Genomic DNA, 24,904 nt, shown 5'->3' on the forward strand with positions numbered 1-24,904 from the left:
TATTTTAACATTGGAGGTACTTTATACTGTTGGGGCTGATTTACAGAGAGAAAAATTGATAATATGAGAAGAAAATTGCAGGAGTAATATCCTTGGTGGTTTTAGAGGGGATGGAATCTGGTAGATAAGTGGAAGAGATGGCCTTATGTAGGAGCACGGACAGTTTTATCATTGTAATAGGGAGAAAGCGCTTACAGTTACAGGTGTACATAGTTTATGTGATGGGAGCTTATGTGAGTTCTAATCATTTGTTTTCTCAATGAGAATGAGGAGAGGGAAGGAAGAGAGAGTAAGCTGATTTAGAAAATATATAGTAAGTCGTTAAGCAACATTAAGGGCCCTCTTAAAGTTAGTGGTCATGAGTTAAAGGAAGACAAGTCAGTATGTTTGAATTTTACTTTTGTCACATTTGGCTGTTTGTGTGATGGCTGGAGTAAGGAGAGAGTTGGAGTTAACCAGGATTTTACAAAGTGGGTTTGGCAGAAGGATAAGTGACTTGAGAATTTACGCAAGGGGGTTATTATAAGGATGCACCGAGAAAGGAGAGTAGTGAAGACTGTAGGGAACATGGATTAAAGGTCCTGGTGGAGTTAAATTGTTGACGTCCATATTCTGTAGGGAGTGACTTGGAAAGGTAGGAGCTGGTAGATGGAGAGTGGGATGCTTGAAACGGGTATTATGAAGGTTCTTAGTAATGACGTGGCCTAGGGGATGATCATGGGACCGACTTGAAGTGGAGGACAAGATCATTGGAGGTGAGGAGGCCCATCTCCTCTGAATGTTGGAAGGATCATCTTTGTAGACACTGAAATCACTAAAAATTTATAAGAGCTGTGGTGGAAGGACAGTAATGTAGGTGCTAAATATTTGGGTAATGAGACCATATGATGTGGAGGTCTGCTGAAGACTCTGATGGTAGTAGGTAGTGAATGAATAGTCCAACAGCGTAGTTGTAAAGGGTTTTAGGGAGAAGGTAGGTGGCAGTGACAAGCAAGAAACACATCTAACCTATCTCAAGGCCAGGTGATACAAGGATGAAAGAAAAAACTGAGAGGGCTCAAGGAAAACAGTATCTTCAAGGGAGTCAAGTATCGGTAATGCAAGAAGGTGAAAGGAATGGAATACTCAGAGAAGAGGCTGAAGACATGAGATTTGTTAACGAAAGACCTTTAGTTCCAGAGAGCACAGTGGAAGCGTTGGGGAGGTTGAGTCTGGATTATTTTAAGGGACATACAGAGCTTAATGGAGATGAGAGACTGTGATATAAGGGATTACCTGGGAGATGTTGGCGTTTTGAGGTGACTGAGATATAGGACATGATTGGATTGATTCTTGGAGGAGATGATTCTCAAACCCTAGCCACTATGTCACCTAGGACTTCTAGATAGCTCATGTAATAAAAACTGTCAGGCTTCCTGGTTATGCCATTGATTTATTTATTTTATTTCTAAAAGTAATATTATGTTATGATTACAAATTCAAATAATACAGAAAAGTGAAACTTTTCATTTCCTACTACTGCTGTCCAGTTATTTAGAAGTGTGTGTACATTGTCAACACCTAAATCCCTTTTTAAAATACTGATTCTCTTACTTGCTTCTTTCTCTTAACAATATATCTTGGACATCTGTCTGCAGCAGAATATATAGGTTTACCTTATTCTTTTTACTGGCTTTTTTTTTTTTTTTTTTTTTGCTGTGCCACGCAGCTTGTGGGATCTTACTTCCCCAACCAGGGATTGAACCTGTGCCCCCTGCAGTGGAAGCACAGGGTGCTAACCACTGGACTGCCAGGGAATTCCCTGGCTTTTTAATGCATTGTGTTCCATTGTATTTAACCAGTGCCCTATTGATGGGACAGTTGGATTACTTCTAGGTTATCTCTGATTGACTAGAACTAAAAGAAGAGGGAAAAGGACTGCTGCTTTTTATTATAAGTCCTTTTGTATTTTTGATTTTTTATATAGTTAAAAATATATTTATATATGTTTGTACATATATTTTTGGTTTTTATATATGCTATCTAAAAGTTATAATGAAGAAACACAAATATTAATTCCCTTAGAGACCACAACCAATTAATTGTGCTGCGAGATTATTTTGTGTTTGTGTTCATCTCCTAATAAACTTTGCCACTTGTATTTAATTGAAGAGTAGCTTGAGATTTTAGAAGAAGCCCATTTAAGGAAAAACTGTTACCATTTACATGGTAAATGGACTATTTACATGGTCAAAATTGGATTGTCTTCAGTACAACATAACAAAAACAAAATAGAATAAGAAAGCTAGATATCAAGGCTGATAGAACTTTGCAACAATATCTACAACTTCAGGTTTAAAGTATTTAATTAAACCAACCTCATTTTCTAATGGAATTGACTTTTTATTTATTTATTTATTTTTAAATTTTTGGCTGCTTTGCGTCTTAGTTGCTGCGCATGGGCTTTCTCTAGTTGCAGCGAGCAGGGGCTACTCTTCATTGTGGTGCGCGGGCTTCTCATTGCAGTAGCTTCTCTTGTTGTGGTGGCTTCTCTTGTTGCGGTGGCTTCTCTTGTTGCGGTGGCTTCTCTTGTTGCGGAACATGGGCTCTAGGCAGGTGGGCTTCAGTAGTTGTGGCTTGCAGGCGTACTTGCTCTACAGCATGTGGAATCTTCCCGGACCAGCGATTGAACCCGTGTTCCCTGCATTGGCAGGCAGATTCATAACCGGTGGGCCACCAGTGAAGTCCCTGGAACTGACTTTATAATAGTAAATGTTATAAGTTCAAATGTATAAAATAAATGTGTACTTAAAACAAGTTATTCAGGGACTTCCCTGGTGGTCCAGTGGCTAAGACTCTGCGCTCCCAGTGCAGGGGGCCTGGGTTCGATCCCTGGTCAGGGAACTAGATCCCACATACTGCAAGTAAGACTTCGCATGCTGCAACTAAAGATCCCGCATGCCGCAACTAAGACCTGGCACAGCCAAATAAATAAATAAATATTTTTTTAAAATTTATTTATTTATTTTATTTTTGGCTGAGTTGGGTCTTCATTGCTCCGTGTGGGCTTTCTCAAATTGTGGCGAGCGGGGGCTACTCTTCGTTGTGGTGCGTGGGCATTTCATTGTGGTGGCTTCTCTTGTTGCAGAGCACAGGCTCTGTAGGCACACGGGCTTCAATAGTTGTGGCACGCGGGCTCAGTGGTTGTGGCTCGTGGGCTGTAGAGCACAGGCTCAGTAGTTGTGGCACACGGGCCTAGTTGCTCCGTGGCATGTGGGATCTTCCCAGACCAGGGCTCGAACCCATGTCCCCTGCATCAGCAGGCGGATTCCCAACCACTGCACCACCAGGGAAGTCCCTATTTTTAGTTTTTTTGAGAAACCTCCATACTGTTTTTCACAGTGGCTGCACCAATTTACATTCCCACCAAAAGTGTACGAGGGTTCCCTTTTCTCCACGTCCTCACCAACATTTGTTGTGTTCTTTCTGATGATAGCCATTCTGATAGGTGTGAGGTGGTATCGCATTGTGATTTTAATTTGTATCTGTCTGATTACTAGTGATGTTGAGCATCTTTTCATGCACCTGTTGGCCATCTGTATGTTTTCTTTGGAAAAATTCTATTCAGGTCTTCTGCCCATTTTTTTATTGGGTTGTTTGTTTTTTTGATGTTGAATTGTATGAGCTGCTTATATATTTGGGATATTAACCCCTTATCAGCCACATCATTTGAAAGTATTTTCTCCCATTCAGTAGGTTGTCTTTTCATTTTGTCAGTGGCTTCCTTTGCTGTGCAGAAGCTTTTAAGTTTAATTAGGTACCATTTGTTTATTTTTGCTTTTCTTTCCAGTGCTTTAGGGTGCAGATTCAAAAAACTATTGCTATGATTTATGTCAAAGAGTGTTCTGCCTATGTTTTCTTCTAGGAGTTTTATGGTTTCCAGTCTTACATTTAGGTCTGTAATCTATATTGAGTTTATTTTTGCATATGGTGTTAGAGAATGTTCTAGTTTCATTCTTTTACCTGTAGTTGTCCAGTTTTCCCAGCACCACTTATTGGAGTCTGTCTTTTCTCCATTGTAGAGTCTTGCCTCCTTTGTCATAGGTTAGTTGATCATTAGTGTGTGGACTTACTTCTGGTCTCTCTGTTCTATTCCATTGATCTATGTCTCTGTTTTTGTGCCAGTACCACACTGTTTTGATGACTGTAGCTTTGTAGTATAGTTTGAAGTCAGACAGCATGATTCTTCCAGCTCTGTTCTTCTTTCTCAAGATCGTTTTGACTCTTCAGGGTCTTTTGTGTTTCCATACAAATTTTAAAATTACTTATTCTAGTTCTGTGAAAAATGCCCTTGGTATTTTCGGTAGGGATTGCATTGAATCTGTAGATTGTTATGAGTAGTATGGTCATTTTAGTAGTATTAATTCTTCTAATCCATCAACACAGTATATCTTTCCATCTGTTTGTGTCATCTTCAGTTTCTTTCATAAACTGCAGTATATTAACACAATGGAAAACTTCTCAGCAATAAAAAGGAATGGACTGTCAATGTACAATAATATGGATGAATATCAAAAACATTTTGCTGAGTGAAAGAAGACTTACATAAAAAAGTACATGGGGCTTCCCTGGTGGCGCAGTGGTTGAGAATCCGCCTGCTGATGCAGGGGACGTGGGTTCATGCCCCGTCCAGGAAGATCCCACATGCTGCGGAGCGGCTGGGCCCGTGAGCCATGGCCGCTGAGCCTGCGTGTCCGGAGCCTGTGCTCCGCAACGGGAGAGGCCACAACAGTGAGAGGCCCACGTACAAAAAAAAAAACCCCCAAAAAACCAAGCCAAACAAAAAGTACATGGTTTTATGAGTCTGTTTATATTACTTTCAAGAAGAGATGCAACTAATCTGTGGTGTGAAAAGTGAGACTAGTGGGAAGCTGGGGGTGGAGAATAACTGAAAAGGAGCATGAAGGAACTTTCTTGAGTACTGATGATGTCCTGTAGCTTTGTAGGAGAGTTACATAGGTACATGCACTTGTTGAAATTCAGTGAAAATACATACAAGATTTGTGTATTTTATTGTATGTAGATTTTGCTAGAACAGATATTGAATTCTAGTTAGTAATATGCATATTAAAATATTTAAGGGTAAGTATACTGATATCAGCATGTTGCTTTAAAACATAAAAAATAAGATGGATTGATGGATTGATGAGTAAATAGATGGGTAGCAAAATATTAATGGAAGAATCTGAGTGATGAGATTGTGAATAGTTACTGTAAAATTCTTTTAACTTTTCTGTACATTTGAAAATTTTCATCATAGAATACTGAGAAAGCAAAAAGCATTTAATACCCTCAAAAGCAATTGCTTCCTTATTTACTTCACAGAGTGAAGCAATATAAGCAATTACCTTTGAAAGTTAAGTTACTTATTATGTTTCTGGCTGGATGTAAGTTGTCACAAAACTAATATGAAACACTGCTGGATTTATTTATGTTACCATGTTATTTTGTTTATATATGTCATTGAGAAATTAACTTACCTAATCTCAACTCATCATTTCAAATTCTGGTAAGTTTGGAAGATCTTAATGGGATAAATTGTCATTATTTTCAGTATCAGGAAAATTTCTTCCTACCTCTGTCCTAAGAATTTATTTGAGGTTCGATCACAATTTATAAGAACCAAGTACGGGACTTCCCTGGTGGGGCAGTGGTTAAGACTCCACGCTCCCAGTGCAGGGGGCCTGGATTCAATCCCTGGTCAGGGAACTAGATCCCATGTGCATGCCGCAACTAAGAGTTTGCATGCCACAACTAAGGAACCCATGTGCTGCAACTAAGGAGCTGGCAAGCTGCAACTAAGGAGCCTGCAAGCTGAAACTAAGGAGCCTGTGAGCCGCAACCAAGGAGCCCGCCTGCCGCTACTAAGACCCGGGGCAACCAAATAAATAAATACTAAGAAAAAAAGAAGCAGGTATTCGCAAGACTATTTGTTGGAATTTCTATATAATCATGTGGATTAAAATAAAGTAGGAAAGTAAATTACAGCTTTTTCTCCTTGGTGATTTATTTAAATTCTGGTGAATGCAGTTGGTTTTGCACATATGTTAGCTGTACAGACTAGAAAGAAGGAATCTACAACCTGCTACAGATTTTGCCTGGCTTCAGTTTTCCTTGGGCTTATTGGAATAATTTAGAGGGCAGGAAGGAGAATAAAAGGTAATTATAAACACTTTATAAATTTTGGTTGATTTGATATTTACTCTCAGTATTACTCAGTTGCTACACATTTATATTTAAACAGGATCTCAACATTCCATCCAAAATACATGCAACAAATAACTAAAGATTTTAAGTTTACAGAGAAGAATCTGAGGGCAAAATGCCTAATACAGGGTCATAGCATAAATTAAGTAGCATAGAATAGGAGTTTAGAATTACAGATTTTTCTCACACATCAATTTTCCTTCTGGAATCATTTCTTTGCCTAATTTATTATGCTTCATAGTTGAATGTATTTGATTCAACTCATTGAATATGCACTCCTCAAGAAAGTATTATTTTGTCTTGTTTGCCATAGTCAAGAATCAAGATAGACTTAATGCATGTGCCTCAATATTATGTGAGTAATTATCACTCTCTGTCTGAAAAGCAGTTCAGAGAGTGATAAAAAAAAAAAAGTAAGGGCTCATTACAGACTTTAAAATAGTAGAATAACAATGACATTGTCTGCTTCTCTCAGAAATCGCCAGGAAAAAGAAGAAGGAGGATGAACAAGAAAGAAAAATACAAACTCCATCTTCAGTAAGAGTAGGATGTATCTGTTAACACCAAATCAGAAAATTAAGGGCTACCAAATGCAACAAAGACCAAGTGGGTTTCAGAAAATGATGAGATAGAATGCTTTCATCTGAAGACCTCAGTGAAAGCCAGTAAGGTGTATGCTCCAGAAAAGGTGGTATTCTTTGTGGGGGCAAAAATAATTTTGGAACCTTTCACAGGCTACCAGCAGGGACTCCTCAATACCTAGTTTGGCACCAAGAAAGAAAAGAGGATAAGTTGAGTGAGGAATTGGAAATACACCATATTTTAAAAAAATGTATTTATTTGTTTTTATTTTTGGCTGTGTGGGTCTTTGTTGCTATGTGCGGGCTTTCTCTAGTTGCGACGAGCGGGGGCTACTCTTCGTTGTGGTGCGCGGGCCTCTCATTGTCGTGACTTCTCGTTGAAGAGCACGGGCTCTAGGTGCACAGGCTTCAGTAGTTGTGGCTCACTGACTTAGTTGCTCCACGGCATGTGGGATCTTCCCGGACCAGGGCTTAAACCCATGTGCCCTGCATTGGCAGGCGGATTCTTAACCTCTGCGCAGCCAGGGAAGTCCCAAGAGACTCTGTATCATTAGCAGCTTTGTTGGCTAGGGAGAAGTCAAGAATAAAATAACTCCCTCACACAACCTTGGGTCCTCAGAAACTTCATTCTGAGCTACATGAACGTCTTATGAAGAGCTGGTCCAGGAAAAACGCACTTCATTTATAGATTATTATCATAAAGGAACCAGCAGGGATTTTATATAAAGAGATTACAATTTTAGAAAGTTGAAGTAGGGACTTCCCTGGTAGTCGAGTTGTTGAGACCCTGCACTTCCACTGCATGGGGCATAGGTTCGATCCCTGCTCAGGGAACTAAGATCGTGCATGCCGAGCAGCATGGCAACATAAATAAATAAAAATTTTAAAAAGTTGACATAAATAAAAATAAAATAAATGGCAATTGAAAAATATTCCTGATGAAAGTTGCAGTAAGATAAATTGTCTTGAATGATAATTTTAAAAAATTAATCTTGCAAGTTCTTTGATAAAAGTAGAACTCAAAGCAGAGAGGTCAAGGAAGGGTTAGTTCAAAAGGTGAAGTTTAGCTAACAGAGCTTGAAAAATAAGGGGAAGAGAAAAATTAAATTGTCAATGAAATGAGGGGCATATTGGAAGCAGGAAAAAGAATAGACACTTCTGGAAAACACAGTAAGGTACACGGAGGGTAAAATTGAGAAAAAATGAACAAAATGAAATGGAACTTAACCACATGTCTAAAAGGAATAAAGACCCAGTGTCAGATGTGGCACATGGGTAAAGGAGAATAATTGTTGTCCTTGAAGAATAAAACTCAAGTAATACAATATAATATTTACAAGTATTTTTCAAAGGAACTGCTCAAAACAAATGCAGATTTGAATCTATAGATTGACAGGGCACATAATGAGTCAGGAAGAATTTACATAGAACAATTAACGTTAAGGCATAATCTAGTAGTGTTATTGTACTGCCAAAAAAAACTTTTTTAATGATTCCAGAGTAAAAGAATAAACATGACAGGGAGAAAGATTCAAATTGGTTTCAGAATTCTCAGAAAAGTTCAGTGTCAGAAGACAGTAGAGCAATGTAAAGTCCTCAAGGATGGGAAGTGTGACCTAAGAATTTTATATCTACTCAAACTGTTGTTCAGGTGAAAAGGCAATGGTTTTAAACATGCAAAAACTCAGAAAATATAATTTCCCTAATGCCTTCTTGAGAAACTACTGGAGGACATACTTTAGATAACCAAGTGATGGAAATATAGCAAAAGGCTTGATATGAGCATTGAATCCATAGGATTAATGGGGGGCTTACTATTCTAGGACAGAATTTATATATTATAAACTCTGACATGTAGATATTATATGACTCAGAAGCATTGGGAGGATAAGGGGGGGAGATAGTAGAAAGCTGTAAAACTACAGAGGATGTACTCTAGCAAAATCTAAAAAGCTAGTTGATAAGAAAAGAAGATGAGGGATCTAGGAAATGGCAAACCAAACACAGAAAAGCTCCATAAGAAAGTCCCAGGGTGTCATTTGTACAGCAAGACTGTAGAGTCCAGGGTTTTCCAGGAGAAAAAAGAGAAACTGATTTGCTTGAACATACGGAAAAAATCATTGAATCGTGTGCCACAATGTTGTTGGAGCATTTGGAAAGAATCACTGATAGGTATGTTGAAAACAAATCAAATGGGAAAAAGTGAGGCAGTCATCAACTCTAGGGAAAAAAAGTTGTACAAGAAAGGAGTTGTGATCTTAGTATACGCTTCAGAAATTCACACTTTGTATACCTGGAATATATATATATTTATTTATTTTTTTGCTGTATGCAGGCCCCTCACTGTTGTGGCCTCTCCCATTGCGGAGCACAGGCTCCGGACGCGCAGGCTCAGCGGCCATATCAATATTGTATTCAGAATGTATATGTAACAGCTTATGACCTAAAGTAATATCTAGAAATAGTGATGTGGATTAGTAGAATCATTAAACAGCGTTCTATTTCTGGTTGTGTTTCAAAGAATAATTGTGTTTCATCTTAGTAAAGCCCCTGTTTTTTTTTTAAAAAAATATATAGTTGGATATATAATATTATGTTAGTTTCAGGTGTACTACAGAGATCTGACATTCGCATACATTATGAAATGATCACCACAGTAAGTCTAGCACCCATCTGTCCCCATACAGTTATTACAATACTATTGAAGAGTATTCCTTATGCTGTGTATTATATCTCCACGGCTTATTTATTTTATAACTGAAGGTTTTTACCTCTTTATCTCCTCCACCTATTTTGTTCCCCACCCCCACCCCTCCCCTCTGGCAGCCACCTGGTTGTTCTCTGTATCTATGAGTCTGTTTTCATTTTTTTGTTTTTTGTTTTTTAGATTCCACATATAATTGAGATCATACAGTATTTGTCTTTCTCTGTTTGACTTATTTCCTGAGCATAATACCCTCTATATCCATTCATGTTGTCGCAATGGCAAAATTTCAATTTTTTATGGCTGAGTAATAATATTCCATTGTATATATACAACACATCTTCTTTATCCATTCGTTTATTGACAGACACTTAGGTTGCTTCCATATCTTGGCTATTGTAAAAAGTGCTACAGTGAATTTCAGGGTATATATATGCTTTCAAATTCATACTTTTTTAAGGTAAATACCCAGAAGTGAAATTGCTGGATCATATGGCAGTTCTATATTTAATTTTTTGAGGAACCATCATACTGTTTTCTGTAGTGGTTGTACCATTTTACAATCCCACCAACAGTACACGAAGATTCCCTTTTCTCCACATCCTCACCAACACCTGTTATTCGTGGTCTTTTTTTTTTTTTTTTTTTTTTTTTTTTGCGGTACGCAGGCCTCTCACTGTTGTGGCCTCTCCCGTTGCGGAGCACAGGCTCCGGACGCGCAGGCTCAGCGGCCATGGCTCACGGGCCCAGCCTCTCCGCGGCACGTGGGATCTTCCCGGACGGGGGCACGAACCCCTGTCCCCTGCATCGGCAGGCGGACTTTCAACCACTGCGCTACCAGGGAAGCCCTCATGGTCTTTTTGATGATAGCCATTCTGACAGGTATGAAATGGTATCCCTTTGTGGTTTTGATTTATATTTCCTTGATGATTAGTGATGTTGAGCATCTTTCCACGTGTCTGTTGGCTATCAGTATGTCTTATTTGGAAAAATGTCTATTCAGGCCCTCTGCCCATTGTCTAGTCAGGTTGTTTGTTTTTGTTGGTGTTGAGTTGTATGAGTGCTTTGTATACGGTAAGTCTCCTACATATGAACCTTCAAGTTGCAAACTTTCAAAGATGTGAACGTGGTCTTCAGCAACTTAGTGACCCTCAGTGACAAGCTGGAGCTAGATCTGCAAGAGGATGACTTCATCAAACTCCTTGCTGTGCAACACGAGGAGCTAACTAACGAAGACCTGGTGGAATCGGAGGCCCAGAGAAAGGACACAGAAACAAGAGGAAGAAGTAGTAACTGAAGAACCGAAGAGACTCACGATGCAGGAAATGACAAGGGGATTTTCTTTATTTGACCAGGCACTGTTAGTTTTAGAGGCACAGGACCCGAACATAGAACGGTACATGAGGGTTGCAGCCGCCATTCAGAATGCAATCCAGTGCTACTGTGTCATCTATGACGAGAAAAAAAGAGCTACTACCCAGACATCACTGGATCATTTTTTCAGGAGGGTAGATAGAATTGAATCCAGCAAGGAACCAGAACCTGTGCCATCACCGTCAGGTGTGAGTGAAACTGCAGCTTGCCCTCCATCTCCTATTGCTGACGATCCTTCAGCTCTACCATCTCCCACCTCCTCTCCCTCCTCCAGTAAGTCTTCTTGCCTGTTCACTTGATGCCAGCCCCTGTATGCCAGCTGTTGTACTGTACTACTGTACTTTTCAAGGTACTGTACTGTAATATTAAAAGTGTTTTCTTTATTTTTTGTGTTTTTTATGTATTATTTGTGTGAAAAGTATTATAAACCTATTACAGTACAGTACTATATAGCCGACTGTGTTAGTTGGATACCTAGGCTAACTTTGTTGGACTTATGAACAAATTGGACTTATGACGGTGCTCTCGGAACAGAACTCATGCGTATGTAGGGGACTTACTGTATTTTAGTGGTGGCTTTACGATTTTCTATATGTAGTATCAAGCCATCTGCAAATAGTGACAGTATTACTTCTTCCTTTCCAATTTGGATTTATTTTATTTCTTTTGCTTGTCTGACTTCTGTGGCTAGGACTTTCAATACTATGTTGAATAAAAGTGGGGGCAATGGGCATTCTTGTCTTGTTCCTGATCTTAGAGGAAATGCTTTCGGGTTTTCATCGTTGACTGTGATGTTGGCTGTGGTTTGTAACTGTTGGCCTCTATTATGTTGAGCTATATTTTCTCTATACCTACTTTGATGAGGTTTTTTTTTTATCACAAGTGGATGATGAATTTTGTCAGAAACTTTTATGCATCTGTTCAGATGATCATATGATTTTTATTCTTCAGTTTGTTAATGTGGTGTATCACATTGATTGATTTGTGTATATTGAACCATCCTTGCATCCCTGGGATAAATCCTACTCGATCATGGTGTATGATCCTTTTAATGTGTTGTTGAATTCAGTTTGCTAATATTTTGTTGAGGATTTTTACTTCTATGTTTATCAGTGATATTGGCCTCTAATTTTCATTTTTTGTGGTGTCTGGTTTTAGTGTCAGGGTAATGCTAACCTTATAGAATGAGTTTGGAAGCATTCCTTCCTCTCCAAATTTTTGGAATAGTTTGAGAAAGATAGATGTTAACTCTTCTCTAAATGTTTGGTAGAATTCACCTGTGAAGCTCTCTGGTCCTGGACATTTATTTGTCAGGATTTTTTTTTTTAAACTGATTTTGTTTTAATTTTGTTTTAATTTTAATTTTTTAATTAAAAAATTTTTTAATTTTAAACTGATTTAATTTAATTTTGTTACTAGTAATTGGTCTGTCCATATTTTCTATTTCTTTCTGATTCAGTCTTCAAGATTGTATGTTTCAGGCTTCCCTGGTGGTACAGTGGTTGAGAGTCTGCCTGCTGATGCAGGGGACACGGGTTCGTGCCCCGGTCTGGGAAGATCCCACATGCCGCGGAACGGCTGGGCCCGTGAGCCATGGCCGCTGAGCCTGCGCGTCCGGAGCCTGTGCTCCACAATGGGAGAGGCCCCAACAGTGAGAGGCCCACGTACCGCGCAAAAAAAAAAAAAAAAAAAAAAAAAGATTGTGTTTCTAGGAATTCACCTATTTCTTCTAGGATGACAAATTTATTGGCATGTCATTGTTCATAGTAATCTCTTATGATCCTCTGTATTTCTCTGGTGTCAGTTGTAACTTCTCCTTTTTAATTTCTGATTTTTTAAATTTGAGCCTCTTTTTTTTTCTTGATGAGTCTGGCTTAAGGTTTATCAATTGCGTTTATATTTTTAAAGAACCAGCTCTTAGTTTCATCAGTGTTTTCTACTTCCTAGTCTCTATTTCATTTCTGCTCTGCTCTTTATTATTTCTTTCCTTCTACTAACTTTGAGTTTCCTTTGTTCTTCTTGTTGTTTCTTTAGATGTAAGTTTAGATTGCTTTTTTGAGATTTTTCATGTTTCCTGAGGTAGGCTTGTGTCACTAGACTTCCCTTTTAGAACTGCTTTTGCTGCATCCCATAGATTTTGGATCACTGTGTATCCAATGTACTACTGTCACTTTCTCCCTATATGTTTGTTAATATTTGCTTTATGTATTTAGATGCTTCTATGTTGGGTGCATATATATTTACAATTGCTATATCTTCTTGTTGGATTCATCACTCTATCATTATGTAATGTCATTCTTTGTCTTTATTATAGCTTTGTTTTAAAGGCTACTTTTTTAATATAAGTATTGCTACTCCATCTTTCTTTTTGTTTCCATTTGCATGGATTAACTTTTTCCATCCCCTCACTTTCACTCTGTGTGTATTTTTTTTTTTATTTTAAAGAAATTATTATTGATGTTCGAAATTATTTAACGTCACGGATATTAGAACATGAATGAAAAAACCTCCACATGATTTTAAGAGTCTCCTATAATTTTTCTAATAGTTTACTATGTCTATTTTATTTTACATTTAGATCCTAATTCGTTAGGATTTTATGTTTGTGTGAGATATGCAATACAAAGAGATTTCCCCCGTTCAAGTGGAAAACCAATTGTCAACCATTCATTGAATAGTTCTGGCTTTCCCAGCTGACGTGAAATGCCTTCTTTCTCACTAGCTGAACCCCCTTTCCTGAGATGCCTCGTGAGTGTGCCCTGAAGTGAGTGAGGTAAGCTCACCAACCTGGGCTCCTCTTCTACAAGGCACAGCTACTGTCATAGCCTCTGCGGAGACAGCAGGGAGCATGCAACACATGGAAGTGCTCAGAGGCCATCAGCAAGAACCCCGCCCCATAATAACCAGGCAGTGTGGGAGCCTCAAGGCTCTGGTACTGACCACAGGGTGGGGGCTAAGGGGACGGCCGCCTGCTCAGCTAGGGGAAGCTTGCTCTCTTCAGCTGGTCCCGCTTCTCCTGCAGCTTGCACGCCTGGCTGTCCAAGCAGCTGACCCTGTGTTGCAGGGTCTTTAGCTTGCTGTTCTTCTCCTCCTGCTCCCATAGGAAGCACATTTTGTTCTTGTTCTGCCAGGATGAGAAGCAGCAGGACTGCAACAAACTGACGAGTTTGTAGGCCCCCAATGCTGCCAGGATGCTCTCCTTGATGAACATGGGGCTGGTGTCCCTGTGCTCACTTAGCACAGCTTCTGTGCCTGGCTTCAGGGTAACATCTGTTGGAGGGGTGGAGGGGCTCTGGGAGGGCTTCTGAGGCATTGCTGTGAGGGACAAACTTGTGGGGCTCTGTGCCAAGCCCTTCTTGGGCCGCAGGCTGGTTTTACTGCAGTCAGGCTCCATGTCTCTCTTCAGCCTCTGTCGGTCAGCAGGCTCTCAGGGGACAGACAGCCTCTTTCCGGCATGCTTGGAGGAGAAACTGTAAGAATGAAGTGAGCCAGTAAATTTGCAAGCCCCAGGTACTGGGGGGATAAAGTCATCCATGGAAATGCCACTCTTACCTACCAGGCCCCCATCAGGGGAGGTGGTGTTCTGATTGCCAGCATCTACAGCAGACATGTTTGCTTCTCCCTGGCTGTCTAATGCTGCGCTAGCCAGATCGGCTTCTGGAGTACTTCCAGAGGCTGCTGCACCAGTTTCTGACTGGTGGCTTCTGGGCTGGCCCTGGGTGCAGTTTTACCCTACAGTGCAGCTCACTTCAACTTGCAGGACTCCAGCTTGACCACTGGGTTTTCACTTGAGGATGTTGATGACCCTGCAGCTCCTTGCCTGTCTGCTTCACTCACATGTCCCCTCAAGCCCCCTGAGGACTTTCTGGTATCCGTTCTCCTGGTGCATCCACGGCCTCCAGCTCCCTTCTTCTCAGTGAGGTGGAAGATGGAAGTCATGGCCACGATCTTGAGCAGTCAGTGCTCATCCTCCAGCCCCGTGGAGAAGCTTTCTTTGGTGAAGTGTTCATTACTGTGGAAAGACTACTTAGTGGGGGTCCAGTTATCCTTCTGAACAGCCTTTAATAACTGGATCAGACATTTTGAGTCCCTTAGGGGGAAACCTGTGGCAGGAGACAGCGTGCTTCTCCCCCTTGCCCTGTCAGTTGGAGTAATTTACAGCTGCACAAAAGATCACCATCTCGGACCTTGGGCTGCCCTGCCACTGCCAGGCTCCAGCCCTTGCCTCGTTGAGCCCAGACCAGGGCAGGACCGCCCTGGGGGGAGGGTGCAAGGCAACATGGCTGCAGGACATGGGAGCCTGGCACACAGCTCCCACTGTATGGCAAGATGGCAAGATGGCGGCGCCCAGCTGCCTGCCACCTGGGCAACCGGCCCTAGGCCTGTCTTTGTGTGTCTTTAGACCAGAAACGAGTGCTTGTAGGCAGTGTATATATGGGTCTTGTTATCCATTCAGCCACTCTATGTCTTTTGATTGGCGCATTTAGTCTGTTTACACTTAAAATAATTACTGATAGGTATGTACTTATTGCCATTTTGTTTTCTGCTTTTTTTAGTTCTTCTCTGTTCCTTTCTTCTCATTTTGCTCTATTCCCCTGTGATTTTTTTTTTTTTGGCGGTACGCGGGCTTCTCACTGTTGTGGCCTCTCCCGTTGCGGAGCACAGGCTCCGGATGCACAGGCTCAGTGGCCATGGCTCACGGGCCTAGCCGCTCCACGGCATGTGGGATCCTCCTGGACCGGGGCACGAACCCGTGTCCCCTGCATCGGCAGGCGGACCCTCAACCACTGCACCACCAGGGAAGCCCCTCCCCTGTGATTTGATGACTGTCTTTAGTGAATTTGTTTGGATTCCTTTCTATTTTTTCTATATGTATCTATTGTAGGTTTTTGGTTTGTGGTTACCATGAGGTTCACATATAACAGTATATATATATATGTATGTATGAATGATTATTTTAAGTTGATTATCTCCTAAGTTCAAAGGCATTCTAATCGCCCTACATTTTTACTCCCCTCACCACATTTAATGTTTTTTTGTTTTAATTAATTAATTATTATTTGTTTTTGGCTGTGTTGGGTCCTTGTTGCTGCACGTGGGCTTTCTGTAGTTGCGGCGAATGGGGGCTACTCTTTGTTGCAGTGTGGGGCTTCTCATTGTGGTGGCTTCTCTTGTTGCGGAGCAAGGGCTCTAGGCACGCGGGCTTCAGTAGTTGTGGCATGCGAGTTCAGTAGTTGCGGCTCGCGGGCTCTAGAGCGCGGACTCAGCAGTTGTGGCGCATGGGTTTGGTTGCTCCGCGGTATGTGGGATCTTCCCAGTCCAGGGCTTGAACCCGTGTCCCCTGCATTGGCAGGCAGATTCTTAACCACTGCGCCACCAGGGAAGTCCCCACATTTAATGTTTTTGATGTTATATTTCACATCTTGTTGTTTTGTATATCCCTTAACTACTTGTAGATATAGATGGTTTTACTACCTTTTTTTTTTTTTTGGTACGCGGGCCTCTCACTGTTTTGGCTTCTTCCATTGCGGAGCACAGGCTCCGGACGCGCAGGCTCAGCAGCCATGGCTCATGGGCCCAGCCGCTCCGCGGCATGTGGGATCTTCCCGGACCGGGGCACGAACCCGTGTCCCCTGCATCGGCAGGCGGACTCTCAACCACTGCGCCACCAGGGAAGCCCGGTTTTACTACTTTTGTCCTTTAACCTTCCTACGAGCTACATAAGTGATTGATCTATTACCTATACTGTATGTTTGCCTTTACTAGTGAGATTTTTCTTTTCATAATTTTGATATTTCTAGTTGTGGCCTTTTCTTTCCTGTTTAGAGAAGTCCCTTGAACATTTCTCTTAAAGCTGGTTTAATGGTGCTAAATTTTTTAGCTTTTGTTTGTAAAACTTTTTGTCTCTGCTTCAAATCTGAATGATAACCTCGTCGGGTAGAGTATTCTTAGTAAGTTTTTTCCTCTTATCCCTTTGAATATATCATGTCACTTCCTTCTGGCCTGCAAAGTGTCTGCTAAAAAGTCAGCTGATAGTCTTATGGGAGTTCCCTAATACCTCACTAGTTGTTTTTCTCTTGCTGCTTTTAAGATTTTCTCTTTAATTTTTGCCATTTTCATTATAATGTGTCTTGGTATAAATCTCTCTGGGTTCATCTTGTTTGGGCTTCTCTGTGCTTCCTGGACCTGGATGTCTGTTTCCTTTCCCAGGTCAGGGAAGTTTTCAGTTATTATTTCTTCAAATAGTTCCTCTGCCCCTTTCCCTCTCTCCTCTCCTTCTGGGACTTCTATAATGTGAGCGTTATTATGCTTGATGTTGTCTCAGAGGTTTCTTAAACTATCCTGCTTTCTTTACAATTCTCTTCTCTGTTGAGTTTGGGTGATTTCTACTACTCTCTTTTCCAGATTGCTGATCCATGCCTCTGTATAATCCGATCTACCATTGATTACTTCTAGTGTATTTTAAAATTTCAGTTACTGTATGCTTTAGCTCTGTTTGGTTCTTCTTTATGTTTTGTCTTTGTTGAAATTCTCGCTGTTCCTCCATTCTTCTTCCACATTTGCTGAGCATCCTGACGATCATTACCTTGAACTCTTTATTGGGCAGATGGCTTATCTCCACATTTAGTTCTTTTTCTGAAGTTCTTGTCTTGTTCCATTGTTTGGAACATATTCCTCTGTATCCTCATTTTGCCCAATTATCTGTTTATTTCTATGTGTTAGGTCAGTTGATTATGTTTCCTGATCTTGAAGAAGTGGCCTTTTTTAGGAGACATCCTGTGGGGCCCCACAGCACACTCCCCTCTGGTCACCAGAGTTATATGCTCTAGGTGTGCTCCCTGTGTGGGCTGCATGGTCCCTTATGTTGTGATGAGCTGACTGCTGTAGGTGCACTGGTAGGCAGGGCTGGCCTCTGGTCTGGTTGGCCGTGAGGCTGTGTCTTGTGCAGTGGCTGTGCGCCCACTGGAGGGCAGGTTGACTCTGCAACCCAGGAGGTACATGGGGCTGCTGGCCTCCTGGTTGTTGGGCTGGGGCCCCCCATGGCTGTCTGCACAGCCTAGGGGGTTTGGAAGCCCCTGCTTTCTTAAAACTGGTCAATGGTTTAAAAATATTGGTTGAATTAAAGTTCCTACTAAAAAGCCATACATATTTTAAATTTTTGAATACATTATCTCTTAGTGAAAGGGACTAGAGATAGCATAAACCAGTTACTTGAGTTGACAACAAAAGTGTAAATATGACCATAGTTCCTGTTTGCCAATGGTTATCACCTGTTTACTAATACTAGCCCAAGTTTCATAGCCTACATGTAAGAACTCAACATCATGTTATGTGACATACTCTTATGTAAATGTATTGATTTTCTCCTCTTAAGGAACATTCATTCTAAGAAGTTAGGGAATGGCTTAAATATATATCAATATAAATCAGAAAGACAGAAGTTTATTTATTCAGCAAATACTTATTGATCACTGTGTGCCAGGCACTGATCTGAGCATCAGACATCAATGACCAAAAGTAGACAAAAATATCTGCAGTCTAGTGGGAGAAGGAATGCAGTCATAAAATAAATGATAAACATAATAAGTAAGAAATGCATATTGTATACAAGAAATTGATGAAGGCTATGCAAAAAGAAAAAGACTTACAACATGATAAGAGGAATTCCAAGGGCAGGAAGAAGAGAAAGAACCATCAAATGAGATTGAGAAGACAGAATCCTGTGAGTGACAGAGGAGAGTATGATGTTCTGGAAACCTAGAGAAGGGAGTTTATCAAAGTAGAGGGAATAATCAGCAGTCAGATGCTTCTAAGTGAGTCAGATCTGAGAACAGGGTGTAGGAGTTAGCAACAGGAAGGTACATTGATGATGTTGACAAGTTTCAGTTAACTTGTGCAGTTTCCTTTTGGTCATGGAAGAATAATGACGAAGAAGAGTTACTGCTAAGCTCTCTTCTTTTTTTTTTTTTCCGGTACGCGGGCCTCTCACTGTTGTGGCCTCTCCCGTTGCGGAGCACAGGCTCTGGACGCACAGGCTCAGCGGCCATGGCTCACGGGCCCAGCCGCTCCGCGGCACGCGGGATCCTCCCGGACCGGGGCACGAACCCGCGTCCCCTGCATCGGCAGGCGGACTCTCAACCACTGCGCCACCAGGGAAGCCCTAAGCTCTCTTCTTTTTGTGGTCTTATGACACTAGTAGTAGTTTGATATTTGGTAAATGTGTAACATCTAGGTTGCCATTCACAGAAAACTTAAGATCCTGCTGGCTATGCTTCAGTATCAACCTGGTCAGAGTGAACAAATGATTGTTAAGATTACACTGAGAGCAACAGTAGGGAATGAAATTTCTGTTGTAAGAACCCCAAACCCAGCACCTCAGGAGCCAGTCATTTGGTAGTTGGCATTATATATATTCAAGGCTAACTAAGAGAATCTGTGATGTGTGGGCATTATAATCAGCTGACTCCAGGTGGCGTTCCTGGAGGCTGCTATAGAAAGAAAGAAAATAGCTTAATGAGGAAGGAATTCAACCCTGAGTTTAACTCCATTTGGTCCACTAAGAAAAAGAATACCAAGTCTGGTGGAGAATTTGCCTTCTTTAATTTAATGTGTATTCTAGATTTAGAATACATATGATTAACTTGGGGGAGGGGAGTGATCAGAAACTTAACATTTACATGTTGTCACCCTAGCAAGGGCATATTGAGTAGACAGCATCATCGTGATACGTGGGCTGAGGTGAGGCTGCTTCAGATGAGTTTCTCTCAGAGTTAATTGACAGAAACTACCCACCTTCAAGAATTTTTATTACCTTAGGAATGCTATGCCAAGACTGAAACACAGCTGTGGGTGCTGTGCTGATGCCCACATTGCCAGTGTCAGGAAGGATGTACTTTTAAACCTCTAATTTCTCTAATAATGTCTTTAGTGATTTGTGTAGGTTTGGCATTGTGAGGAAAATGCTTCCTGGCTTGGTTTATAACAAGAATTCAGTTTGCAGTCTTAAAATGTGTATTGTCTTAATATGCATGTGGAAGATACTAACAAGTTAGAAAAAAGATCTGACTAAAATACTGTCCTGTCCATCTAACAAAACTTACCCACCCATGATATATGAAAATAAATGAAAATTAAATGTTTTATGCTAGAATAATCTATTTATCTATTGGTTCCTGTTTTATACCAAGATGGCAATATATAGTGCTGAAAGAGAGCCAGCTTTCATATTCAATTCCAATCTGACTCCTTTCCTTTTCTCTAATGGAAAAATTGGATTGGACTCATGTCAACCTGTAGAGTGGAGGAAGAATAAGCTTTTGTAAATAAATATTTTTAAAGAGGTAAGAAATAGCACTCTTTTTAAAAATTTATTTATTTATTTATTTTCGGTACGCGGGCCTCTCACTGTTGTGGCCTCTTCCGTTGCGGAGCACAGGCTCCGGACGCACAGGCTCAGCGGCCATGGCTCACGGGCTCAGCCGCTCCGCGGCATGTGGGATCTTCCCGGACCGGGGCACGAACCTGTATCCCCTGCATCGGCAGGCGGACTCTCAACCACTGCGCCACCAGGGAACCCCAAAATAGTACTCTTTTGCTTGAAATATAAAGCTTCATAACCAGTTGGTAACTATATTATTTTATAGATGTTATGGCATGTTTCTTTTAATATATAAAATCTAAGGGATTCTTTCCTAACTGGTAGATTCACTGCAAGGATTGATTATATTTATCAAAATAAATATACATTCAGCTTTTAAGTAGACACTAGTACATAAAGCAGAATATCCCTATGTTGCTTACAAAAGGAATATATAGAATTTATTTCCATTCTGCTGGTGTATATAAAAACATTTGTTTGGATCTGAAGTGTGTTAATTTTTACCTTTACATTGCCTTTGTCCCATCTTACAAACTCAAAACCTTATTGGAATAGAATCATAGAATTAGAATTTTAAACCTGGTAGAGACTTTAGAGTTATTTTATTTCAATTTCTTAATTTTTCTATTGAGGAACTAAAATCCAGAGAATTTAAGAGTCTTTGTTCAGGTTACCCAGCTAGAATTAGAACCCAGCTTTCTAACTCCTTATATTTATGCTATAATCTGTCTCCAACAAGTTAGTTGAATAGCAATTAAATAAGTTGGCAGAAACTTTAGGTCTCGCTTGTGTTTATGTCCAGGCTTCAAAGTGATCCCTAAATATTCTTCATCACTTAAAAAAATTCTTGGAAGCACATTAGGTGAAAGTAATGCTAGGGATTCTCTTATGACTTGGTCCTGTTATGAAATCTAAGGAAATCAATGCTCATCTAGAGCAAAAAACATGAACATACTCAGTACTGAAGTTTTCCTTCCTTGTGCTCCACTAATTATGATAATGATTTGAGTAGTTCCATAATGATTGTCTTAGTCTATTTGGGCTGCTTTAACAAATTACCATAGACTGGAAGGCTTATAAACAACAGAAATTTATTTCTTACATTTCTGGAGGCTGGGAAGTCCAAGATCAAAGCCTGGGCAGATTTGGTATCTAGTGAGAGCATGCTTTCTGGCTTATAGATAATTGTCTTATCCTTGTGTCCTTACCTGGTGGAAGGGGCAAGGGAGCTCTCATGGGTCTCTTTTTCATAAGGGCACTAATCTCATTCATGAGGGCTCCACCCTCATCACCTAATTACCTCCCGAAGGTTCCACCTCTAAATTACATTACACTGGGGATTAAAATTTTAACATATGAATCTGGGTGGTGGGGGGGACAAACTTTCAGTCTGTAACAATGATTTAACATCCACCTCATCCTTAAATACTGCTCCCAGATATACTCTATGGCTTTTTAAAGGACTAATTTGGGAAAATACTGATTAAAATAAAATAGTATAAACACTGATAAGTACTGAACTGTTCAAGGTCACTAGGATACAACTGTATTTTTATAATTCAAAATCTTCCACCAGGCATGTTTTGGGTTGTGGTTATTTCTGAAATAGAATTGAGGAGTCGAGACTGACCTACTCAGATAAATAGTCTGAGGATAAAGATGACACTAGCCAATTTGAGCAGCAGGGAAGAAGAGTCAGAACATTTATGAATCTGAGTTTTATTTTGTGTGTCTGAAGAACTATTGTTAGCTTAAAGCAAGACCCTGTGCTTTGTTTATAGAGTTCAGTGTATGAAGTTTAATAGAGCTGGATTTCTGCTTCACCATACATAACATTGAAAAAGTCAGTATCCACAGAAATCCAAATATGCATTCATGTATTCATTGACAAATAGCTTTAATGAAGTGGAATTTTTTTTCTTTTTTTTCTTTTTTGTGCTTGTGGGATCCTAATTCCCTGACCAGGGATTGAACCCAGGCCCTCACCTGGGCCCTCGGAAATGAGAGCAAGGACTCCCAACCATGGGACCATCAGGGAATTCCTGTGAAGTGGAATTTTTTTATGTATGTCACTGAACTTAAAAATTAAAACTAACCAGGGAATTCACTGGTGGCGCAGTAGTTAAGAACCACCTGCCAATGCAGGGGACATGGGTTCAATCCCACATGCCACGGAGCAACTAAGCCCATGCGCCACAACTACTGAGCCTGTGCGCCTAGAGCCCATGCTCCACAACAAGAGAAGCCACCGCAATGAGAAGCCCATGCACTTCAATGAAGAGTAGCCCCTGCTCACTGCAACTAGAGAAAGCCCGCGTGCAGGAATGAAGACCCAACACAGCCAAAAATTAATTAATTTAAAATAAATAAATAAAATTTAAAACTAACCAGACCCCTAATGATATCTCAACATTGTTCAAAAGGTGTTTATGCATATAGTTCGTATATGACTTAGACATAAACTAAAGATTTTATTTTTATCTATGACTATATAAAGTCTGTACTTGTATTCCCAAAACAAACAAGAAAGTAACAAATTGGTATGTATGAAAACGTATTTCCGTTTATTTGCAGGATGTGAACTGCTTGAAGATAGGAATGGTAATAAGCACTTATAAATATCTGTTAATATAAGTAAATAGCAAAAGAGTGTTCTTGGACTATATTTGAAGGGCCTTAACAAGATTAATTTGATTTTAAAAGAGCCAGTCCCCCAAAATGACACATACTGCAAAAGTTAAAAAATTTCTAATCATACTCTTCTTCAGCAATGTTCTCAACATAGTAACATTTGTAATCCCAGTTCCCCAGATTGCCTTGATTACTGGCCCTCCTCTGATATTTTCTATGTAATACATTTGCCAAACTTTAAAACTCTAAAACCTGCTGTATAGGGATCTTTCAAGTATTGTATGAGAAACGATGAAAGCAAGCAGTTTGCTATGTTATTATCATGTTAGTTTCTCTCGGTAGTTCTCTTAGAAATGACAAGCTTTAATGATAAGCTTTCATTTGAGTTGATCAAATATTCTCTGATGTGACTATGTTTTAAAATATATTTGCAATTCTGATTTTTCAGAAATAATCACTTTCAATCAGAGTCAAAACCATAGGAACTTATTCATGCTAAATGTTGTAGCTTTTTGACATGTAGGAATAGCTGATGTGGGTGAGGTGTCTAGCTTGATGTTTTATCTCTAGCTATTCATCAGCTAATCCTCCTCCCTACTTCACTGAAAATATTTTCATTCTGTCTGACAAAAAGTAAAAAATTACATTAACTGCGACTAAAAATGTATTGCAGATGACACATTAATGAGACTAATGGTTCTTGCCTTATTCTCTGAAGTTTTCACATTCTTACCTTTGGTGAACGAGATCCAGATAGTTTAATAATTATACAAAAGATATCCTTTATGGGGGCAACTCTTGGGAACAAGGTTGCAATAAAGGTTTTCAGGTTTTTTTAAACATTAATTTTAAAACAGCAAAGGGACCAAGTAAATGTTATAACTATATACTAAAAGTCCACTTGGGCAAAATATCTGGATGTGTCCAGTTAATCAAAATAAAGCGTGATGAAAGGTAAAGACAGGCAATGCTGACAAAGAGTTTAGGTCTATGAAGGAAGATTTTGACTCATCAAGAAAAATTCGGTTAACTTAGCATGAAAGGAGAAATGGCGATATTGTTTATAAAGCATTTGGATTTCAAAGGATGCCATCAATTTATTTCATAATTGTTAAAGGATAGTAACTTTCAAAAATTTTTTCATCATAATCAGGATTCAGTATATACTTAATATATATCTGGAATACTTACCTTTACCTCATGCACCTTATTCTATTTCCTTTTTTTAAAAAAAATGCTCACAGTTCATAAATTGATTTACCCACTAAATGGATCATAATCTACAATTTGAAGAATACTGATGAATGATAAACAGAATTTTCTAAGTTTTTTATATTCCCTTGGGGACTTAGAACATAAACATTTTAATTTTATCTCTTTCTAAACCACTCACTTTCTTGGTCCCACCTAAACCCTGTTATCACAAAAATTGCACCAGCTCCAAAATCATACACACAGGTATCCTGTTCTCAGACTACAACACTCCATCCTTTTAGGTTATATGCCCAAGTACTACCACTACCACTAAAATTCTTTTTTTTTTTGTTTTTAATATTTCTATAGTGTTATTTATTTTATTTTTTGGCTGCGTTGGGTCTTTGTTGCTGCGTGCGGGCTTTCTCTGGTTGCGACGAGTGGGGCCTGCTCTTCGTTGCGGTGCGCAGGCTTCTCATTGCGGTGGCTTCTCTTGTTGTGGAGCACGGGCCCTAGAGCGCGCGGGCTTCAGTAGTTGGGGCTCACAGTCTCTAGAGCGCAGGCTCAGTAGTTGTGGCGCATGGGCTTAGCTGCTCCGCGGCATGTGGGATCTTCCCCGACCAGGGCTTGAACTTGTGTCCCCAGCATTGGCAGGCAGCTTCCCAACCACTGCGTCACCAAGGAAGTCTGGCATAAAGGTTTTTAATTTTGATGTAGTTCAGTTTAACTCTTTTTTACTTTTGCTGCTTGTATTTTTGGTGTCATATTTAGGAAAGCCATTGCCTAATCCAAGGT

The 24,904-nt window shown here is 40.1% G+C and overlaps 1 protein-coding gene and 1 pseudogene across 2 annotated transcripts in view; one reads left to right on the top strand and one right to left on the bottom strand.

The window, feature by feature from the left end:
- The window catches only part of PPM1E (protein phosphatase, Mg2+/Mn2+ dependent 1E), a 187,697-nt gene that overhangs the window by 137,439 nt on the left and 25,354 nt on the right, over nucleotides 1–24,904 (top strand). The window lies entirely within an intron of this gene.
- LOC137212913 (peroxynitrite isomerase THAP4 pseudogene) lies at nucleotides 13,883–15,085 on the bottom strand (annotated as a pseudogene).

This window comes from Pseudorca crassidens, chromosome 19 (assembly GCF_039906515.1).
Source record: "Pseudorca crassidens isolate mPseCra1 chromosome 19, mPseCra1.hap1, whole genome shotgun sequence".
NCBI classification, from domain to species: Eukaryota; Metazoa; Chordata; class Mammalia; order Artiodactyla; family Delphinidae; genus Pseudorca; species Pseudorca crassidens.